Source organism: Tursiops truncatus, chromosome 7 (genome assembly GCF_011762595.2).
Source record: "Tursiops truncatus isolate mTurTru1 chromosome 7, mTurTru1.mat.Y, whole genome shotgun sequence".
NCBI lineage: Eukaryota > Metazoa > Chordata > Mammalia > Artiodactyla > Delphinidae > Tursiops > Tursiops truncatus.
The window spans coordinates 109175199-109196672 of NC_047040.1; positions in this window are offsets into that span (position 1 = coordinate 109175199).

The window sequence follows — 21474 nt, forward strand, 5'->3', positions numbered from 1 at the left end:
TGTGCTGCCCATGGTATGTCTCTGTCTTACTCTGCTAGGTGGATGCTATATTCTCCTTTGATAAATAAGAAACCCGAGGCTCAGAGAATTAAAATCACTTACCTGGGGCCACACAGTGGGGCAGAAACATAAAAGAAACCATAGCCCCTCTGACAGTATTAGACATTGGGTGCTGGATCTAGGGCCCAGGAGAATAAGAGGAAGCTCCCTGCTCCACCCGCCCCGTGAGTCTCTACCAGCCTGCTGCCTTGATGTCATTTCCCCACTAACTGGTCACCCCACTCAGTCAAGAAGCATGTGGCCCAGATGTAGCAATAAAACACTCTTTTTGCATTGAGGAAGTTGAGAGCACAAGGGTCAGGGGCTGGTTGCTCCTGAGTTTGATTCCTAATCACTTTTTAAATCCCTGATGCCTTGCGAAATAAACATGATTGACTCTGGGAGCTGGTTTCTCCACCTCTTGGAGAGGAGAAGCCTGGAGCAGCCAGTGGACAGCTAATTTGATCAGAGGTTGTGAGTGTCTTCTCTCCCCCTGGTGTCTTGGTAGCTAAAATGGAGGGAGGGCGGAGATGGTTAATTAACCCTGTAATTCTTGCATGGGCCAATTAGCATATAGATGAACACACTCTCCAAGCCTGTCTCTGGAGCTGTCTCCCGTCTGTGTGCGCAGCCCTGGGCGCCCCTGGGCTGTGGTGCAGCCTGGCCAGCTCCACAATCCAGCATCAATCCTCCCAAATTCTCTCTAAAGGAGGCCAGAGGACGGTGGGGTGGGGAGAGGGGCATGGGGGCATCTTGCTGGCCTAGTAATTTTTAACACAATCCCTCAATCAGTGCTTGAGGACAATGTTACCAGGGCTGCTTGGGCTTCTGATTATTTTCTCCTGGTTCTGGCATTCAGAACCCCCTGGGGTCAGCTCCAGCCCCACGCCGGGATCTCTGCCCTCCTGTCTTCCTGTGCTGAGCACAGTTGCCTAGGAGGAGGGATTGGACTCAATTCTAGAAAGAGGACCAGCTCTGCCATGGTTTTTCAGGCGGCGCCTCGGTTACGTGCCACCTCCTTCGTCGTGCGTGCTGTGTTCAAGTCTCGGGGATTCTCAGGAGCCTCCCTCTGGGAGTTTCCTCCTGGTGCCTCCTGTCCCCCCCCAACCCCCGCCAACTAGCCCTGGGCACGCAGAGCACAGCTGTTCCTTTGGTGGTGGCTTGGAGGTCTCCACAATGGTCCTGTGCCCCAGTGTGGCACATTGTGCCACGGATGGTGGGGACTGGTGAGCCCCCTGGCCCCATTGTCCCCCCCACCTCTGTCCCAGCCTCGTTGGTCCACCCCAGACCATCTCCAGCTCTCAGCTTCCCTGACAGCTCTGGGAATTCTGCCCACTGTAGAATGTGGGACTGGGGTTTTGAAAAATGAAAACATGTGTTTAACAAAGACCAGGTTTGAACTCAGTCTGGGCTGAGCTTGTGTACACGCATGTAAGTGTGTGCTGATGCACACGGGTTCCCCCAGGAGGTTACTGATGACCCAGATGCATGGAGGGGAAGAAGCACAAAGGGCAAAACTGCCAGGGCAGGGATGCAGACCCCTCCCCACCCCCCATTTCCCCTCCCCCTGTCCTTCCCCTTTTGGCCCTACTTGTTGCATGAGAGTGGTGTGGTATTTTGATAATTATAATATTTCTTGGCCCCAAGGTGCTCATCTGTGAAATGGTGATGCTGTTACCTGCTTCACAGATGTTGTCTCTGGTTTCCCAGGAAGAGCCCCGCAGGGTGGAACCATAGCCCCGTTTTGTAGATGAGACTGCTGGGGCTCAGAGCGGCCATGGCTTGCCACAGCCTGTGGTCAAACACAGAGCTCTGGGACTCTGAGCTCCTGGTTCCCTACCAGGTGAGGGCAGAGGGCCCTGGTGCAGGGCCGGTCAAGGTGTGCATGTGTGAGTGTGTGCCCGTGTGCGGTCCATCGTCCAGGTGCGCTATTGAGGGTGTGTGTCGGTCTCACCAGCTGAGGAAAGGCCTGTTCACCCTGTCACTTATCTCCGTGGGAGTGTAGTAGACAGAGCTTGCAGGTAGACAGACATTTCTTTAAGTGAAATTTTTTATTGAGATTATTGTACATTTACATGAATTGATAAGAAATAACCATCCTTTGTACTCTCTACCCAGTTTCCCTCAAGGGTAACGTTTTCCAAAACAATAGTATAATATCACAAAGTACAAGTTGACCTTGATACGACCCACTGACTCAGATTTCCCCAGTTACTTGCATTCCTTTGTGGTGTCAGTGTACCTGTGCACGTGTGTGTATATGGGGGGTGCTGAGGGCTTTGGGCTGATCAAGGGGAAAGATATGACCCTGGGAGGCAGTAATACACAAGTGTTATTGGGTGGTGCTTGGAAGGAGTTGCATGTGGGGGAAGCCCCTCCCAGCAGAGGTCTGTGTCAAGGCTATGATGGGGGGGTCTATACTCAGAGGAGGGGAGGACCATGGACCTTCCTGGAGGGAAGGGGGCTGGAGAGGGGCTTGTGTGTCTGGGTGATGTCACAGCATACCGGTGTCCCTGGGTCAGACTCAGAAGGACAACAGTGGCTTTGGGCCTTATCCTACTAGTAGGTAACAGCTACTGGGAGCATGCAACGCAGGCAGTTTCTAAATGGCTAACACTGCTGCTTTGAGCTATTTTAAGAGTAATTGAATGTGTGAAAATGAGAATTTGTTGTCTGTGGGCTTTTGGCCTAATGGGTCTCAGCCTTTGGTGAAGAAATAAACAAGCTAGAGCCCAATACACACAGGCCATCTTTGGCTGATTTATATAATCATGCGTGTGCATGTGCGTGTGTGCCTGTGTGTTTATACAATTTTATCCCCTGTGTAGGTTCATCTATCCATTGCCACAGTCAAGACACTGAACAGCGCTGACACCCCAAAGTTCCCTCCTACCTACCAGTAGCTATCACCTCCTCCACCTCCAATCCCTAACCCCTAGTCACCACTAGTTTGTCTCCAATTTCTAAAGAACTGTCCTTTCGAAAATGTTATATGAATGGAATCATATAAGCCTTTGGGACTGGCTTTTTTTTGCCCAGCATAATTCCCTGAAGATTCATGCAGATTCTGTGTATTGAATTGTAGTGTCCCATGGTATGAAGTGTCACCCTTTGCTTAACCGTTCATCTGTTGAAGGACCTCTGGGCCGATTCCAGTTTGGGCTATTACAAATAAACCTGTATACATGTTTTTGTGTGAACACGAGTTTTCATCTCTCTAGGATAGAGTCCAAGTCATATGGTAATTTCATGTTTAGTTTTCTAAAGAAGCTGCCACACTGCTTTCCTGCAAGGCTATACCATTTGACATACCCAAGAGCATGAGTGATCTGGCTTTGCTGCATGCTCCCCCAGTATTTGGTATGTCACTAGTTTTTATTTTAACCAATTTCATAGATATATAGTGATCTCTCATTGTGATTTTTTTTTTTTTTTTTGCGGCACTCGGGCCTCCCACTGCTGGGGCCCCTCCCGTTGCGGAGCACAGGCTCCGGACGCGCAGGCTCAGCGGCCATGGCTCACGGGCCCAGCCGCTCTGCGGCATGTGGGATCTTCCCGGACCGGGGCACGAACCCGTGTCCCCTGCATCAGCAGGCGGACTGCCAACCACTGCGCCACCAGGGAAGCCCTCTCATTGTGATTTTAATTTGCATTTTTCTAGCGGCTTATGATGTTGACTGTTTTTTAATATGCTTACTTACCATCTGTATATCTTGTTCAGTGAAATGTCTTCTCATGTCTTTTGCTGATTTTCAGATTGGATTTATTTTTTTTTTAATGTTGAGCTTTGATAGTTCTTTATATATTCTAGATACTAGTCCCTTTTCAGATATGTGGTTTGCAAATACATTCTCCCAGTCTATAGCTTGTCTTTTTCACAGAACAAAAATTTAAAATTTTAACAAGGTCCAATTTATCAAATTTTCTTTTTATGGATTATGCTGTTGTTGTCAAGTTGAAGAAATCCTTAGCCCTAGATCCTGAAGATTTTCTGTAATTTCTTTTTTTTTCTGAAAGTTTCATAGTGTTATGTTTTATATTAAAATCTACAATGGGGCTTCCCTGGTGGTGCAGTGGTTGAGAGTCCGCCTGCTAATGCAGGCGACACGGGTTCGTGCCCCGGTCCGGGAAGATCCCACATGCCGCTGAGCGGCTGGGCCCGTGAGCCATGGCCGCTGAGCCTGCGCGTCCGGAGCCTGCGCTCCGCAACGGGAGAGGCCACAACAGTGAGAGGCCCACGTACCTAAAAAAAGAAAAAAAAAGAAAAAGAAAATCTACAATCCATTTTGAATTAATTTTTGTATAACATGTGAGATTTAGGTTCAAGATTCATTTTTTGTGTTTTGAAAAGGCTATTCTTCCACCGAATGGGTTTTGCACTTTTATCTAATATCACTTGGGCATATTTGTGTGGTTCTATTTCTGCGCCCTCTATTATTTTCCATCCATCTATGTATTATATAGACCCTCTACCAATGCTATGCTGATTAATGTAGGCTTAATATCAGGTAGAGAGATTCCTCCCACTTAATTTTTCTTATTTCAAGATTGTTTATATTCTAGTTCCAGTGCCTTTCTATATACATTTTAGAATATGTTTGTCTATATCTACTAAAAACCTTGCTAGGATTTTGATAGGAATTGCATTGAATCTATCAATCAATTTGAGGGAGAAATGACATCTTTACTACTTTGAGTCTTCTTTTTTAAATTAATTTAATTTATTATTTTATACTGCAGGTTCTTATTAGTCATCAGTTTTATACACATCAGTGTATACATGTAAATCCCAATCTCCCAATTCATCACACCACCACCACCACCACCCCCGCGGCTTTCCCTGCCTGGTGTCTATACGTGTGTTCTCTACATCTGTGTCTCAATTTCTACCCTGCAAACCAGTTCATCTGTACCATTTTTCTAGGTTCCACATATATGTGTTAATATACGATATTTGTTTTTCTCTTTCTGACTTACTTCACTCTATATGACAGTCTCTAGATCCATCCATGTCTAACAAATGACCCAGTATCGTTCCTTTTTATGGCTGAGTAATATTCCATTGTATATATGTACCACATCTTCTCTATCCATTCGTCTGTCAATGGGCATTTAGGTTGCTTCCATGACCTGGCTATTGTAAATAATGCTGCAATGAATATTGTGGTGTATGTGTCTTTTTGAATTATGGTTTTCTCTGGGTATATGCCCAGTAGTGGGGTCACTGGATCTTATGGTAATTCTATTTTTAATTTTTTGAGGAACCTCCATACTGTTCTCCATAGTGGCTGTATCAATTTACATTCCTACCAACAGTGCAAGAGGGTTCCCTTTTCTCCACACCCTCTCCAGCATTAGTTGTAGTTAGTTTGTAGAGTTTCTGATGATGCCCATTCTAACTGGTGTGAGGTGATACCTCATTGTAGTTTTGAGTTACATTTCTCTAATAATTAGTGATGTTGAGCAGCTTTTCATGTGCTTATTGGCCATCTGTATGTCTTCTTTGGAGAAATGTCTATTTAGGTCTTCTGCCCATTTTTGGATTGGGTTGTTTGTTTTTTTAATATTGAGCTGCATGAGCTATTTATATATTTTGGAGAGTAATCCTTTGTCCATTGATTCATTTGCAAACATTTTCTCCTATTCTGATGGTTGTCTTTTGTCTTGTTTATGGTTTCCTTTGCTGTGCAAAAGCTTTTAAGTTTCATTAGGTCCCATTTGTTTATTTTTGTTTTTATTTCCATTACTCTAGGAGGTGGATCAAAAAAGATCTTGCTGTGATTTATGTCAAAGAGTGTTCTTCCTATGTTTTCCTCTAAGAGTTTTATAGTGTCCAGTCTTACATTTAGGTCTCTAATCCATTTTGAGTTTATCTTTGTGTATGGTGTTAGGGAGGGTTCTACTTTCATTCTTTTACATGTAGCTGTCCAGTTTTCCCAGCACCACTTATTGAAGAGACTGTCTTTTCTCCATTGTACATCCTTGCCTCCTTTGTCATAGATTAGTTGACCATAGGTGTGTGGGTTTATCTCTGGGCTTTCTATCTTGTTCCATTGATCTATGTTTCTGTTTTTGTGCCAGTACCATATTGTCTTGTTTACTGTAGCTTTATAGTATAGTCTGAAGTCAGGGAGTCTGATTCCTCCAGCTCTGTTTTTTCCCTCAAGGCTGCTTTGGCTATTTGGGGTCTTTTGTGTCTCCATACAAATTTTAAGATTTTTTGTTCTAGTTCTGTAAGAAATGCCATTGGTAATTTGATAGGGATTGCATTGTCTGTAGATTGCTTTGGGTAGTATAGTCATATTCACAATATTGATTCTTCCAATCCAAGAACATGATATATCTCTCCAGCTGTTGGTATCACCTTTAATTTCTTTCATCAGTGTCTTATAGTTTTCTGCATACAGGTGTTTTGTCTCCTTGGGTAGGTTTATTCCTAGGTATTTTATTCTTTTTGTTGCAGTGGTAAATGGGAGTGTTTCCTTAATTTCTCTTTCAGAATTCATCGTTAGTGTATAGGAATGCAAGAGATTTCTGTGCATTAATTTTGTATCCTGCAGCTTTACCAAATTCATTGATTAGCTCTAGTAGTTTTCTGGTGGCATCTTTAGGATTCTCTATGTATAGTATCATGTCATCTGCAAACAGTGACAGTTTTACTTCTTCTTTTCCAATTTGTATTCCTTTTATTTTTTTTCTTCTCTGATTGCCATGGCTAGGACTTCCTAAACTATGTTGAATAATAGTGGTGAGAGTGGACATCCTTGTCTCCTTCCTGATCTTAGAGGAAATGCGTTCAGTTTTTCACCATTGAGAATGATGTTTGCTGTGGGTTTGTCGTATATGGCCTTTATTATGTTTAGGTAGGTTCCCTTTTTGCCCACTTTCTCGAGAGTTTTTATCATAAATCGGTGTTGAATTTTGTCGATAGCTTTTTGTGCATCTATTGAGATGATTATATGGTTTTTATTCTTCAATTTGTTAATATGGTGTATCACATTGATTGATTTGCGTATATTGAAGAATCCTTGCATCCCTGGGATAAATCCCACTTGGTCATGGTGTATGATCCTTTTAATGTGTTGTTGGATTCTGTTTGCTAGTATTTTGTTGAGGATTTTTGCATCTATATTCATCAGTGATATTGGTCTGTAATTTTCTTTTTTTGTAGTATCTTTGTCTGGTTTTGGTATCAGGGTGATGGTGGCCTTATAGAATGAGTTTGGGAGTGTTCCTTTCTCTGCAAGTTTTTGGAAGAGTTTGAGAAGGATGGGTGTTAGCTCTTCTCTAAATATTTGATAGAATTCATCTGTGAAGCCATCTGGTCCTGGACTTTTGTTTGTTGGAAGATTTTTTTTTTTTTTTTTTTTTTGCTGTATGCTGGCCTCTCACTGTTGTGGCCTCTCCCATTGCAGAGCACAGGCTCTGGACGCGCAGGCTCAGTGGCCATGGCTCACGGGCCCAGCTACTCCACAGCATGTGGGATCCTCCCAGACCCGGGCACGAACCTCTGTCCCCTGCATCGGCAGGCGGACTCTCAACCACTGCGCCACCAGGGAAGCCCTGTTTGTTGGAAGATTTTTAATCACAGTTTCAATTTCATTGCTTGTGATTGGTCTGTTCATATTTTCTGTTTCTTCCTGGTTCAGTCTTGGAAGGTTATACCTTTCTAAGAATTTGTCCATTTCTTCCAGGTTGTCCATTTTATTGGCACAGAGTTGCTTGTAGTAGTCTCTTAGGATGCTTTGTATTTCTGTGGTGTCTGTTGTAACTTCTCCTTTTTCATTTCTAATTTTATTGATTTGAGTCCTCTCCCTCTTTTTTCTGAATAGTCTGGCTAATGGTTTATCAATTTTGTTTATCTTCTCAAAGAACCAGCTTTTAGTTTTATTAATCTTTGCTATTGTTTTCTTTGTTTCTATTTCATTTATTTCTGCTCTGATGTTTATGATTTCTTTCCTTCTGCTAACTTTGGGCTTTGTTTGTTCTTCTTTTTCTAGTTCCTATAGGTGTAAGGTTAGATTGTTTATTTGAGATTTTTCTTGTTTCTTGAGATAGGCTTGTATAGCTATAAACTTCCCTCTTAGACCTGCTTTTGCTGCATCGCATAGGTTTTGGATCGTTGTGTTTTCATTGTCATTTGTCTCTAGGTTTTTTTTGATTTCCTCAGCGATCTCTTTGTTATTTAGTAACGTATTGTTTAGCTTCCATGTGTTTGTGTTTTTTACGTTTTTTTCCCTGTAATTGATTTCTAATCTCATAGTGTTGTGGCTAGAAAAGATGCTTGATATGATTTTAATTTTCTTAAATTTACTGAGGCTTGATTTGTGACCCAAGATGTGATCTTTCCTGGAGAATGTTCTGTGTGCACTTGAGAAGAAAGTGTAATCTGCTGTTTTGGGATGGAATGTCCTATAAATATCAATTAAAGCTATCTGGTGTATTGTGTCATTTAAAGCTTCTGTTTCCTTATTTATTTGCATTTTGGATGATCTGTCCATTGGTGTAAGTGAGGTGTTAAAGTCGCCCACTATTATTGTGTTACTGTCGATTTCCTCTTTTATAGTTGTTAGCAGTTGCCATATGTATTGAGGTGCTCCTATGTTGGGTGCATATATATTTATAATCGTTATATCTTCTTCTTGGATTGATCCCCTGATCATTATGTAGTCTCCTTCCTTGTCTCTTGTAACATTCTTTATTTTAAAGTCTATTTTATCTGATATGAGTATTGCTACTCCAGCTTTCTTTTGATTTCCATTTGCATGGAATATCTTTTTCCATCCCCTCACTTTCAGTCTGAATGTGTCCCTAGGTCTGAAGTGGGTCTCTTGTAGACAGCATATATATGGGTCTTGTTTTTGTATCCATTCAGCAAGCCTGTGTCTTTTGGTTGGAGCAATTAATCCATTCACTTTTAGGGTAGTTATCGATATGTATGGTCCTATAACCATTTTCTTAATTGTTTTGGCTTTGTCTTTGTAGGTCCTTTTCTTCTCTTGTGTTTCCCACTTAGAGAAGTTCCTTTAGCATTGTTGTAGAGCTGGTTTGGTGGTGCTGAATTCCCTTAGCTTTTGCTTGTCTGTAAAGCTTTTGATTTCTCCATCGAATCTGAATGAGATCCTTGCTGGGTAGAGTAATCTTGGTTGTAGGTTCTTCCCTTTCATCACTTTAAGTATATCAGGCCACTCCCTTCTGGCTTGTAGAGTTTCTGCTGAGAAATCAGCTGTTAACTTTATGGGATTTCCCTTGTATGTTGTCATTTTTCCCTTGCTGCTTTCAATAATTTTTCTTTGTCTTTAATTTTTGCCAATTTGATTACTATGTGTCTTGGTGTGTTTCTCCTTGGGTTTATCTTGTATGGGACTCTCTGGACTTCCTGGACTTGGGTGGCTATTTCCTTTCCCCTGTTAGGGAAGTTTTCAACCATAATCTCTTCAAATATTTTATTGGGTCCTTTCTCTGTTTCTTCTCCTTCTGGGACCCCTATAATGCATATGTTGTTGCGTTTAATGTTCTCCCAGAGGTCTTTTAGGCTGTCTTCATTTCTTTTCATTCTTTTTTCTTTATTCTGTTCCGCAGCAGTGAATTCCACCATTCTGTCTTCCAGGTCACTTATCTGTTCTTCTGCCTCAGTTATTCTGCTATTGATTCCTTCTAGTGTAGTTTTCATTTCAGTTATTGTATTATTCATCTCTCTTTGTTTGTTCTTTAATTCTTCTATGTCTTTGTTAAACATTTCTTGCATCTTCTTGATCTTTGCCTCCATTCTTTTTCCGAGGTCCCAGATCATCTTCACTATCATTATTCTGAATTCTTTTTCTGGAAGGTTGCCTATCTCCGCTTCATTTAGTTGTTTTTCTGGGGTTTTATCTTGTTCCTTCATCTGGTACATAACTGTCTGCCTTTTCATCTTGTCTGTCTTTCTGTGAATGTGGTTTTTGTTCCACAGGCTGCAGGATTGTAGTTCTTCTTACTTCTGCTGTCTGCCATCTGGTGGATAAGGATATCGAAGAGGCTTATGCAAGTTTCCTGATGGGAGGGACTGGTGGTGGGTAGAGCTCTATTTTGAGTCTTCTAATCCATAGAATACCCAATAAATAGAATATCTCTCCATTTATTTAAGTCTTTGATTGCTTTCATCAGAATTTTGTAATTTTAAGCATAGAGATCCAATACATGTTCTGTTAAGTATATAGCAAATAATTTCATTTTCTTTGGAGCAATTGTAAATGGTACTGTGTTTTAAATTTTGCTTTCTGCATTTCATTGTTAGTGTACAGAAATGTGATTGATTTTTGGATGTTATCCTTGTATTCTGTGACTTTGCTAAACTCATTCATTAGTTCTAGGAGTTTTTTATTTATTTTTTATTTTTTAAACATTTATTTTTGGCTGCATTTGATCTTTGTTGCTGTGTGCAGTCTTTCTCTAGTTGTGGTGAGCAGGGGCTATTCTTCATTGTGGTACACAAGCTTCTCATTGTGGTGACTTCTGTTGTTACAGAGCATGGGCTCTAGGTACGCAGGCTCAGTAGTTGTGGCACACAGGCTCAGTTGCTCCGCGGCATGTGGGATCTTCCTGGACCAGGGCTTGAACCCATGTCCCCTGCATTGCAGGCGGATTCTTAACCACTGCACCAACAGGGAGATCCCTCTAGGAGTTTTTCAAATTGTAGATTCCTTAAGGTTTTTCTATGTAGATAATCATGTCATCTTCAAGTATAGTTGGTTTTTTTCTTTCTAATTTGTATTCCTTTTATTTATTTTTCTTATCTTATTTTAGTAGCTAGAACTTCTTAGGGGGAAATATTCAGCATTTTTTTTTACCAGTAAGTATAAATATTATTTATAGTTTTTTTTTCTTGTAGATGTTCTTTAAGAAGTTGAGGTAGCTCTTCTCTATTCCTAGTTTTGTGAGATTTTCTTTAAAAAATTATGAATGAGTGTTGGACTTTGTTAAATGCTTTTTCTGCAGAAATTGATATGATAAATAATTTTTCTTCTTTAGCTTGTTGATAGTGGATTACATAGATTTTCAAATGTTGAGCCAGTTTTGCATTCTTAGAATAAATCCCACTTAATCATGGTATATAATTCTTATTATTATATTCTTGGATTTCTTTTAAATATGTTGAGGATTTTTGCATCTAAGTTCATGAGAGATTCTGGACTATAGTTTTCTCCTTAGTTTTGGTATTAGTGTATACTTTTCTGTTTTATGGAAGGGACTGTGTAAAATTGGTGTGAATTTTTCTGTTAAATGATAGAATTCTCCAGTGAAACCTGGTTATTTGTTCCAGAATATTTCTTTTTTGGGAGATTTTCAATCATGAATTCAATTTCTTTGATGGTTATAGGTCTATTAAACTGTCTGTTACATCTTGATTGAGTTTGGTCCTTTATAATTTTCAATGAATTCGTCCAGTCCATTTCTTTTTGTTGTTAAATTTATGAGTGCAAAGTTTTTCATAGTATTCCCTTATTTCTTTTTTAATGACTGTAGAATCGTAGTGTTGTTGGTGATCCTTACAGGATTAAGAAGGAATGTTATCTGCTAAGGAAGTCTGGTTAATGCAGATGTACAATACGCACTAAAAGGGAGGGAGGAGGCCCAAACAGACAGAGAAAAATTTTATGTTTAAATTTCTCTCATCTTGCCATAAAATGTAAATTTTATTTATCAATTTCCCCATTTTGATTATTAATCTTTTGATAGAAAGCCTTAAGTGAAGAAATACATTTGGTTCATATGCAAAGGTATGTCCCTCAATGTCAGAGTGGTTGTTTGCCTGCCCTGGGTCCATTATGTTTCTCGATATTAGGTCATAATAGCCTGGTTCTTTGTTTCCTTTTAGTGAGTTGTACTAGTAAGATGTGTGGCAAGAACTTATGGTCAATTCCAAGTTGTCCAATAGGATTTATGCCAATTTTACCTTGCATGTGCATTGTGCATATTCATTAATTTATAGAGAACTAGATGTGATCAGTAGTTTCAAGTTGTTTAGATATCATTATCTTAGTAGGAGTAGGTGATACGCAGCACAAAAGGCAAGAAACTATCTCCTTATAAGATACACAAACTGTAATCAAAATTGCCAATAAGAGTAACAAAAGCATCAGTAAAGGTTTTGGCCAAGATCTCCTTAAACCAAACCTTTTCCCTACTTTTTCCTCTAAAATGGGAAGAGAATCATTCAGAGCAGAAATTTGATTCTTCATATGTGTCATAAAACAAGTCACATTGGAATACTAATCATGTACAAAAACACAACATTCAGTATGCTTCCCCTTGGGAAGCAATTAGAATCTTGAGGGTCATGCAATTCTGTAGGACCACTTTTCTCATCATGGAGACTTCTGAATTGAGCAAGCTAGTAGCCTGATTACTGACATTCAAAGATTGCTGAGTAAATTTTGTGAAAGCCTCTATATGAGTGATGATATCTTCTAAGTGAAGGAAAAAATATTGTTACCAATTGGTCATACCATTGGAAAATTGATCAAACCCAGCATGCTTGCATTAAAGGCTAATCAGCAGGGACTGTTTCTAAGGTTACCTGTAGGTGACCTTGAACCCAAGGGAAACTAATTTTGCATCTTCCTATCCAACCTTGGGAGAGCCAAGACCATAAACTTGTTCCAAAATTCATTGGATCCCATTAGGAGCTACCCAATATTTAGCATCTAGTGAAATGGAGTATTTCTGGCCAGGTTCAGAACAGGTATTTCCCAGGTAAGAGAGTCCCACTTAGTGATACTAGTGGTAGTGTTAACTTGCACAGTTCTAGAGTTTCTTTCTTCTAAAGTAAAATTTCTAAGGGCCATCCAGTTGTATCCTAGGAGAGAAGAAATCTACCAAAGTGACCCAGGACTACTAGACATAGGTAATTGGCCACAGACCCAGCAATTGGATTGAGTTTTGAATCTTGCATATGATTGAGTCCAAGGAAGAAATACATTTGGTTCATAAGCAAAGGTGTGAGCAAGTGTCAAAGTAATTAGTATATAGGCCTGGTCTGTCATCTTGGGTCAGCTGTGTACTGCAGATGCCATCATCTTCTCATCCTGGTCTGGTAGTTCTGGTCTTAGTCGAAGTCAGGTGTGTGTCAGAAACAGGAATTGTAGCCCATTCAAGAGAGGAGGGTGAGTATGGTCCCTTCCAATGTGGCGACAAAGATTCCTTTATCTGATGACTTTTCCAGTATGCATAATCTCCTGGATGCAGGTCATGGGGCACCTGATCTTCATCACAAAATAGATTACTGTGATAATCTTCAGAAACAAACTTAGAAAGTCGTTTCAATAATTCAATTAAACTTTACAATAATGTAACATAGCAGCAAGGAACTATCTGGGAAAGGATTCTTAGGCAGTAAATACAGACCTCAGTTAACAACACTAGAATTTAATATCCACTGAAACATAATTTTTGTCTCTAAAATACCCTAATTTCTACCAAATATAGCCAAATTAATACTAATTTGTTTGCAAAATAAGTCTGGTTTCAATAAAATTGGTCTGATTATTTACTTAAGTCTTGATCATACAGGCTCCTTTAAATTGGCTGTGCTCGACCTTTTTATAAGGAATCTCAAATTGAACTTTCAAAAGACCTCTCAAGGTCACAAAAGCCACACTAAAGTCTTTCCCTCAGATTCTGCCTGTGATATCTTCAGATTTAGGTGAATTCTTCTCTTATTGAGGTCTCCAAAATGTCTCGAGATTTCTGCACTTTCTAGGAGGTGGACTTCCTTATTCACCTAATAAGGCTGTTGGGAACCTAAGAGTTTCCAATTTCTGGAGGGATTGGTTAGATAGAAAAGATAAATGTTTCAATTCTACTTACAAAAGTATAATTTACCAAATTGCTGTAAGTCATAATTAACTGCAGGGGAAAGGTTTCCTTACACTTGGAAAATAAGGATTAAACAGCTCTATGTAACTAATCCTTGTTGATCTTTTGCTAGCAGTTTATGAAGCCATCAGGTTTTCTGTTAGAATTCTTTAATTTCTTACCCAGCTCAGCAGTATGATCTGGAAGTTATTGGAAACCTGTACTTGTCAAAATGTTCTTTCTATGAATCTTCTTGAAGATGAAGTATCTCTGCAAAAGCATCAGAGTACATTTATAAATGACAAAAGACTTAAAAAGGCATGGTTAAAAACCTGGTTACAATGCAATTGACAAACTTGGTTATTTCTGTAACATACAACATTTTAAGAGGATAACTAGAATTATGACTGATAACATTACACCAAGACATATCCAACTTTTAGAAATTTCACATAATTTCTAAAACATTTATATTAATTACATTTACACATGCAATATAACCTAAGGAGGTTTATCACCACTCATTTGACAATGCCTCCCATGTAGTTTAACATACCAAATAATCCTAATTAGTTTAATATTTCTCTTTCTGAGATGCTTCAGGGGCCCTCTGAAGCAACCCAAAGTTATCAGAAGTTAAAAGATCTTCAATTAGAATTCTACCTTTGGGAAATTTGTCAAAAATATCACAAAAGTTTTTTTTTTTTTTAAAAGGATCTTTGGATTGGGTTGTATTTTAAACAAGGTCCCCCACTTCCCACCACTTGTTTTTTTTTTTTGGCTGTGTTGGGTCTTAGCTGTGGTACGCAGGATCTTTGTTGCACAAAGTGGGATCCTCTGCTGCGGGACGTGGGCTTCTCTCTAGTCGTGGCATGTGGACTCAGTAGTTTCAGTGCTCAGGCTCTCTAGTTGTGCCGTGTGGGCTCTAGAGCACGTGGGCTCTGTAGTTGTGGCATGCGAGCTCTCTAGTTGTGGCCTGTGTGCTCAGTAGTTGCAGCACATGGGCTTAGTTGCCCTGCAGCATCTGGAATCTTAGTTCCCCGACCAGGGCTCAAACCCATGTTCCCTGCATTGGGAGGCAGATTCTTAACCACTGGACCACCAGGAAAGTCCCCCCAAAAGGTTTTAAAACACTTGGTCAAATAAGCTCATAGGTTACTGTTAAAAAAATACTTGTTCACTTAACTAAATGACAATAAAAGAGTTCAGAAGCAAATCCAGGTAGTTATATCAGATTACTTCAAAGGTAAAGAAACTTTAAATCTATTATCAAAAGCAGATCAATATTCTAAGAAAACTTTGTCCTCTTAACAGAGAAAGAAATCAAATTCAGGTTTTGCACCATCTTACCTTTAATATTAATTCACTCAATTAAATTTATTTTAATCTTGGTCAGTCCTGACCACACATAGAATTCCTTTCTAAAGATCCTCCCCTCATTTTTTAAAACAAACCTTCTACAACTTTCTATATCTATATTAATTTTTTCCTTATTTTCTTTCCCATTTAGAAATAATCAGCTTTAGGACAAAATTACTTTCTTTTCCCTTAACAAAATACATTTCCATTCCTCATACCCTCTTTTACTGAAAATACATATCCTACTTTCCTGCTTAATGACATATATTACTATTTTTTACCCCTTAAAAACCTTAATTTCTAGTGAAAACCAAGGAGCAAGTAATTATGTACTGTTTGTCATACCAACATTTCCTGATTGGCAAACTTATGAACTTATTGTATAACCCAATTTCTTTCCTCAATGGGGAAAAAGACGTGTCCAATGAACCCAAATATCTTTAGTTTTTCTCTAATAAGAAGTCAAAAGTAGGTAAACTGGACTTCCCTGGTGGCACAGTGGTTAAGAATCCGCGTGCCAATGCAGGGGACACGGGTTCTAGCCCTGGTCTGGGAAGATCCACATGCTGTGGAGCAACTAAGCCCATGGGCCGCAACTACTGAAGCCTGTGCACCTAGAGCCCATGCTCCACAACAAGAGAAGCCACCACAGTGAGAAGCCTGCACACCATGATGAAGAGTAGCCCCTGCTCACAGCAACTAGAGAAAGCCATGTGTTGGGTAACAAAGACCCAACACAACCAAAAATAAATAAATAAATGAATAAATAAATAAATAAATAAATTTATATTAAGAAATGTACGTAAACTTAGATTTGTTTAGCAATTAATTTCCATTATTTTATTTGGAAATGATTTGGATATTCAGTGAGTTCCCATCATTTAATTTAATTTAGCAGTTTCAAATTACCAAAAATCTGGAGAAACTACTTTTAAGTAGATAGTCCTAAAACGTACTTATTTCTAAAGAGTTCACCTAAAAACTCTTATCTCATTTACATTTCATTTACTTAAAATTTTCATCAAGTTATTTTTCTTGCTGACAAATTTTGTAACAGGAATAAGATCTTGTTTGATTTCTAGTATATCTAGGCATAATCAAAATATTATACTTAATATTGTTGAATCTAAAGACATGTCTGTATTAATTAAACCAACAAACTTAAACTTTTTTTTTGGCCGTGCCACGTGGCATGTGGCATCTTAGTTCCCTGACCAGGGATCAAAGTCATGCCCCCTGCAGTGGAAGCACAGAGTCTTAAACACTGAACCACCAGGGAAGTCCCATTAAACTTGGTTTTATTCATTAAAAATTACTCCTATATAACATCATCCTGAAATTCATTTGGGTTAGCTTCTTTTACATTTCTGAGTATTTTTATAAGTGCTCAATTTCCTTTAAGTCAATTAAATAGAGTTGTTTTACAAATTAATTTTGACAATACTACACATCTGCAATATACACATATACAGTTACATACAAACACACAAACAGACACAAACAGAGACCCCATAGTTCCCATTCCAAAATTTTAGTCATGAAGCAGGTACAATAATACAAAACCCATGAGTTACAAAAGAAGTTGGATTCAAATTTGGTTTCTGGCAGATGGAACAAATCAAGGTCACCTGTTTAGATGGCTAAATCCTTTTTACTAATATTTACGGAGGAGACACTTAAGATTTGTATTTGTCTTTGACAAGTCAAGCTCCAGATTACCTATTCCCCGTTTGTTCTTTCTTCCCATGAGAGTTACCTTCCTGAAATTTGCATTTTAAAAAGATGGCTTAGATAAGAGTTCCTGGAGAAGGCCAGGTAGAACATTTATATCTCTAAGGCACAGGTGGAGAAATGCTAGTTTCTCCTATGAGGACTTTGTTTCCTTACTACCAGAATTTTTTTTTTCAATATATGGCCTTGACCCGAAGAGGATCACCTATAGACACAGGTGGTCCCATTTCTAAAGGCAACCTTTTTTTTTTTTTTTTAAATATTTATTTATTTATTTTTGGCTGTGTTGGGTCTTCGTTTCTGTGTGAGGGCTTTCTCTGGTTGCAGCAAGCGGGGGCCACTCTTCATCGCGGTGCGCGGGCCTCTCACTGTCGTGGCCTCTCCTGTTGCAGAGCACAGGCTCCAGACACGCAAGCTCAGCGTTGTGGCTCACGGGCCCAGTTGCTCCGCAGCATGTGGGATCCTCCCAGACCAGGGCTTGAACCCGTGTCCCTTGCATTGGCAGGCAGATTCTCAACCACTGCGCCACCAGGGAAGCCCCTAAAGGCAACCTTTTGATAACCTCTTCAGAGTGGAAAGGCAATTCAGACAGAGGATTACTAGAATGAGTACTCAATTAAAGGAAAACAGAGGGGAACAGTAGTTACATCATTCTTATAGTTTTTATGTCTTGGGTATCTTTTATATCATTAATCTTTCATAACGAATCCTTCAGTGAGGCTATTTGGGCATTTTGAAGTCTTTTGGGGCTTATGCATGACAATTAAAATAGGTACAATAGGGACTTCCCTGGTGGCGCAGTGGATAAGACTCCACACTCCCAATGCAGGGGGCCCGGGTTCGATCCCTGTTCAGGGAACTAGATCCCACATGCATGCCGCAACTAAGGAGCCTGCATGCTGCAACTAAGGAGCTGGTGAGCTGCAACTATGGAGCCTGCCTGCCGCAACTAAGACCCGGCACAACCAAATAAATAGTAAAAATTAAAAAAATAAATAAAATTAAAAAAAAATAGGTACAATAGTTTAAGCTGAGAGTTCTCTAAAATTTTAACAACTTACAAGTCTTTCCAATGCAAAGGAACAAAGAAACTAGCCCTACAAATATTTTCTCCTGCTAACCTAATTTTAGAAAAGAGAAAAACTCTTACCACTCTTGTTTCCAGTAGACCCTACAGGCAGGGGTCCAGGAGACTGTCGGACAGAGCAAGACCTTACTTTCTGCCAGCTTTCTCTAACTGTACACTCAAAAATCAGTTTTGGAATGCCAAAAGAGCCTCATCTTGGCCATTTCAGGATGGGATTCCCTTTAATTCCTAATTAAGTAAGCTTGCAAATATCACTGCTTTATGTGTTATATGTAAAGTCAGCTGGCATTCCCACAGGTGGCTGTCTGTCCAGGAGACGTTTGGCCTTTGAGGCACAATTTCCCATTATTAATTTGGTAGTCTAATTCAGATATGAGGTATGATCTGAACACATTTCTGAGGACAGATATGGGCTGCTAAGTCTCCCTCCCCAAGGGGTGACCTTTGGGTCAGTTTGGCTCTTTTACGTGTTTCGGTCTCTCCCTCCAATAGTCTAGAACCACTGTGGCTGCTTGGAGTGCTAGGTGATCAGCCTCTGTTGCACACCCCCATCCGCATCCCGGGAAGAGCAGCATTCACTTAATAGCTGTAGTGGTGTTAGGGAAACCACTGACCGAAACCGCCCGCCCTGGCCAGGCCTGTTAGTAACCACTTGCGTGAGTTCTCTTACAACAGGAGGTCCCAGTAAGGAACGTGGAACTAAACAAGCTACCACCAACCACAAGAATTCAGGAAAGGTCAAAAGGAGAGAGGAGGTGCCACTCCATATGTCCTACCAACCTCCCAGAATCCTCCTCGCTGGAATCCACTGTGGCTGAGCGATGCGTGCGCCACCAGGAAGGACCCGGAGTCAGCCCAAATATGGGCTAAGCAAGGTGATTGGCCAGAGACAACCTGGAAACTAACCCTATTACCGTAAAACCCGAGACTGCGAGCCACGTGGCAGAGCAGTTCTCCCGGGTTCCCTTACCCTGCTGCTCTCTGCCTGGGCACCCCTTCCCAGGAAGGTCTTTTGCTTTGTCTGCACATGTGTCTCCACGGAGAGTTCATTTCTGAGTATTAGACAAGACCCCACTCTTGGGCCCTGGAAGGGGTCCCGCTTCCTGCAACAGTGGGGTTCCCTGTAGGACTGCATGTCACAGGGTTAATCCTCAGACAGTTCTGCTAAGTCCTCAGTTGCCTGAGAGCACTGTTTGGCCAGAAGGAGCAGATGTCCCTTTTTCTTTGGAGCTGAATAAGTCAACCTCTCATTTCACTAGCAAACAGTTTGTTCAGACCATATATCAACTTAAAAAAAAAATTAAGCCAAGTTTAACAAAACCCTAGCCACCCATGTTTCCCTGGGCCTCCTGCCCAGATCCCCCTAGGTCCCTGCCTAGGAAACGCACTGGTGCCCCTTAAGACTCCAAGTATTAAGCAAAAACAGTTTGAATAAAAATTTTTAGGATCATCACTTAAAAACAATGAGATCCAGGTATCAGGTGAACTCATCAGAATATCTGGGAGTACTGAGAAGCTGGCGGGGCTTAAAGGGTAGTTTCCAGGTGTCCTTTGGTGGGTATCTCTGATGTCTTGCTGACTACACCATGTGAATGTTGATGAAAAATTAATTAATAGTCAATCTAAGAAGGAAGTAGAAAATTATATTCTAATCAATCTGAAGATTATAACCTGGGAGACAGTCTTTCAGAAAGCTCTAAGGACTGTTCTGCCCATTAGAGGTCAAAGTGAAGCCATGCACCTCAGATTGGCACTCGAACCCACGTGCCGGGACTTGAACCCGGCCAAAACCCACCGTCTTCCAACTGAGATCACACACCTGGTCTCAGGACTTGATGAAGCTCAGGTTCTTGATGTCTCGTAGCAGAAAGAATTCAGTGAGAGACAAAGTGTTAGGTAAGAAGTGGATTTATTTAGAGAGAAACACACTCCACAGACAGAGTGTGGGCCATCTCAGAAGATAGTAAGAAAGGCACCAGGGTATGGGGTTGTCAGTTTTTATAGGGCTGGGTAATTTCATAGGCTAATGGGTGGGAGGAGTATTCCAGCTATTTTGGGAAGGGGCAGAGATTTCCAGGAACTGGGCCACTGCCCACTTTTTGGCCCTTCTCTTCGGCTGTGGAACTGTCATGGCACCTGTGGGTGTGTCATTTAGCTTGCTGATGTGTTAACAGTGAGTGTAAACTGCGGCTCAAGGTCTAGTGGAAGTTGACTTGGACCTGTTTGGTTCTAATCAGTTTATGTCATGTCGTCAGGCTATGTCATTCCTTTAAAGTTTGTGCCCTGCTCCCTTCCCTCCTGTTTCAGAAGCACAGTTATAACATTTCTGAGGCAAAGGGTTATATATCAAATGACGTATTGACGGTTTTTACAATCCCGATCTGCATGTACAAATCGAGTCCTGGGTCATCATGACCCCTTGCAGGATTAAGAAGGAATGTTATCTCCTAAGGAGGTCTGGTTACTGCAGATGAACCATATATACTAAAGGGGAGGGAGGAGGTCCAAACAGGCAGAGAAAAATGTTATGTTTAAATTCTTTTTGTCTTGCCATAACATATGAATTTTATTTCATCAGTGTTTGATTGTCTTTTCTCATTCAGGTTGTGGTTTTCTTGGTTCTTGGTGTGACGGATAATTTTTCTATTGTTTCCTGATATTTTGTCTATTATGTTAGGAGACTCTGTGTTCTGTATCGTCTTTTATTTTAGCAGGCAGTCACCCTGTTTGGGTTCAGTTTGCTGTCTACTATTGTCAGTTGTGGCTCCGATGAAACTTCAGAGCCTTTGCACTGCTGCTTTGGTCTGCTCGACTTATCTTGTGCTACTGACTCTCCCTCTGCTTCCTGCTGGTGCTGTCTGGGGTGTGGGAGGAGTTTTCCAAGGCCAGGCTACCCAGGGTTTCTTGGTGGGGAGGGGAGTGATGCCACCACTCTACTGCTGCCCCCTGGATGTCCAGGTGTCTCCGGGGGAGCAGAGTCTTGGGCCCAGGGGGACAAAAGGGCTTCCCAGACCAGACCACTTGCTGTAGCAGGGCCCTTACTTACCCGCCCAGGTGTTTCTGGTCAGGGAAGGACAAAGAGCTTTCTGGACTAGGCTGCCTGTGGTGACCTCTCTTGCTGGCCCTGCCTACCACCCGCCCTAGTGTCTCTCAGTGGAGAAGGGAGTCTCAGGCTCGGAAGGGAAAAGAACGCTGCCACTGCCACTTATTTCTGATGGTCTCCCAACTGATCAATCATTTTTTGTTTGTTTGTTTTTTGTTTTTTGCGGTACGCAGGCCTCTCACTGTTGTGGCCTCTCCCGTTGCGGAGCAGAGGCTCCGGATGCGCAGGCTCAGCGGCCATGGCTCACAGGCTCAGCCGCTCCGCGGCATGTGGGATCTTCCTGGACCGGGGCACGAACCCGTGTCTCTGCATCGGCAGG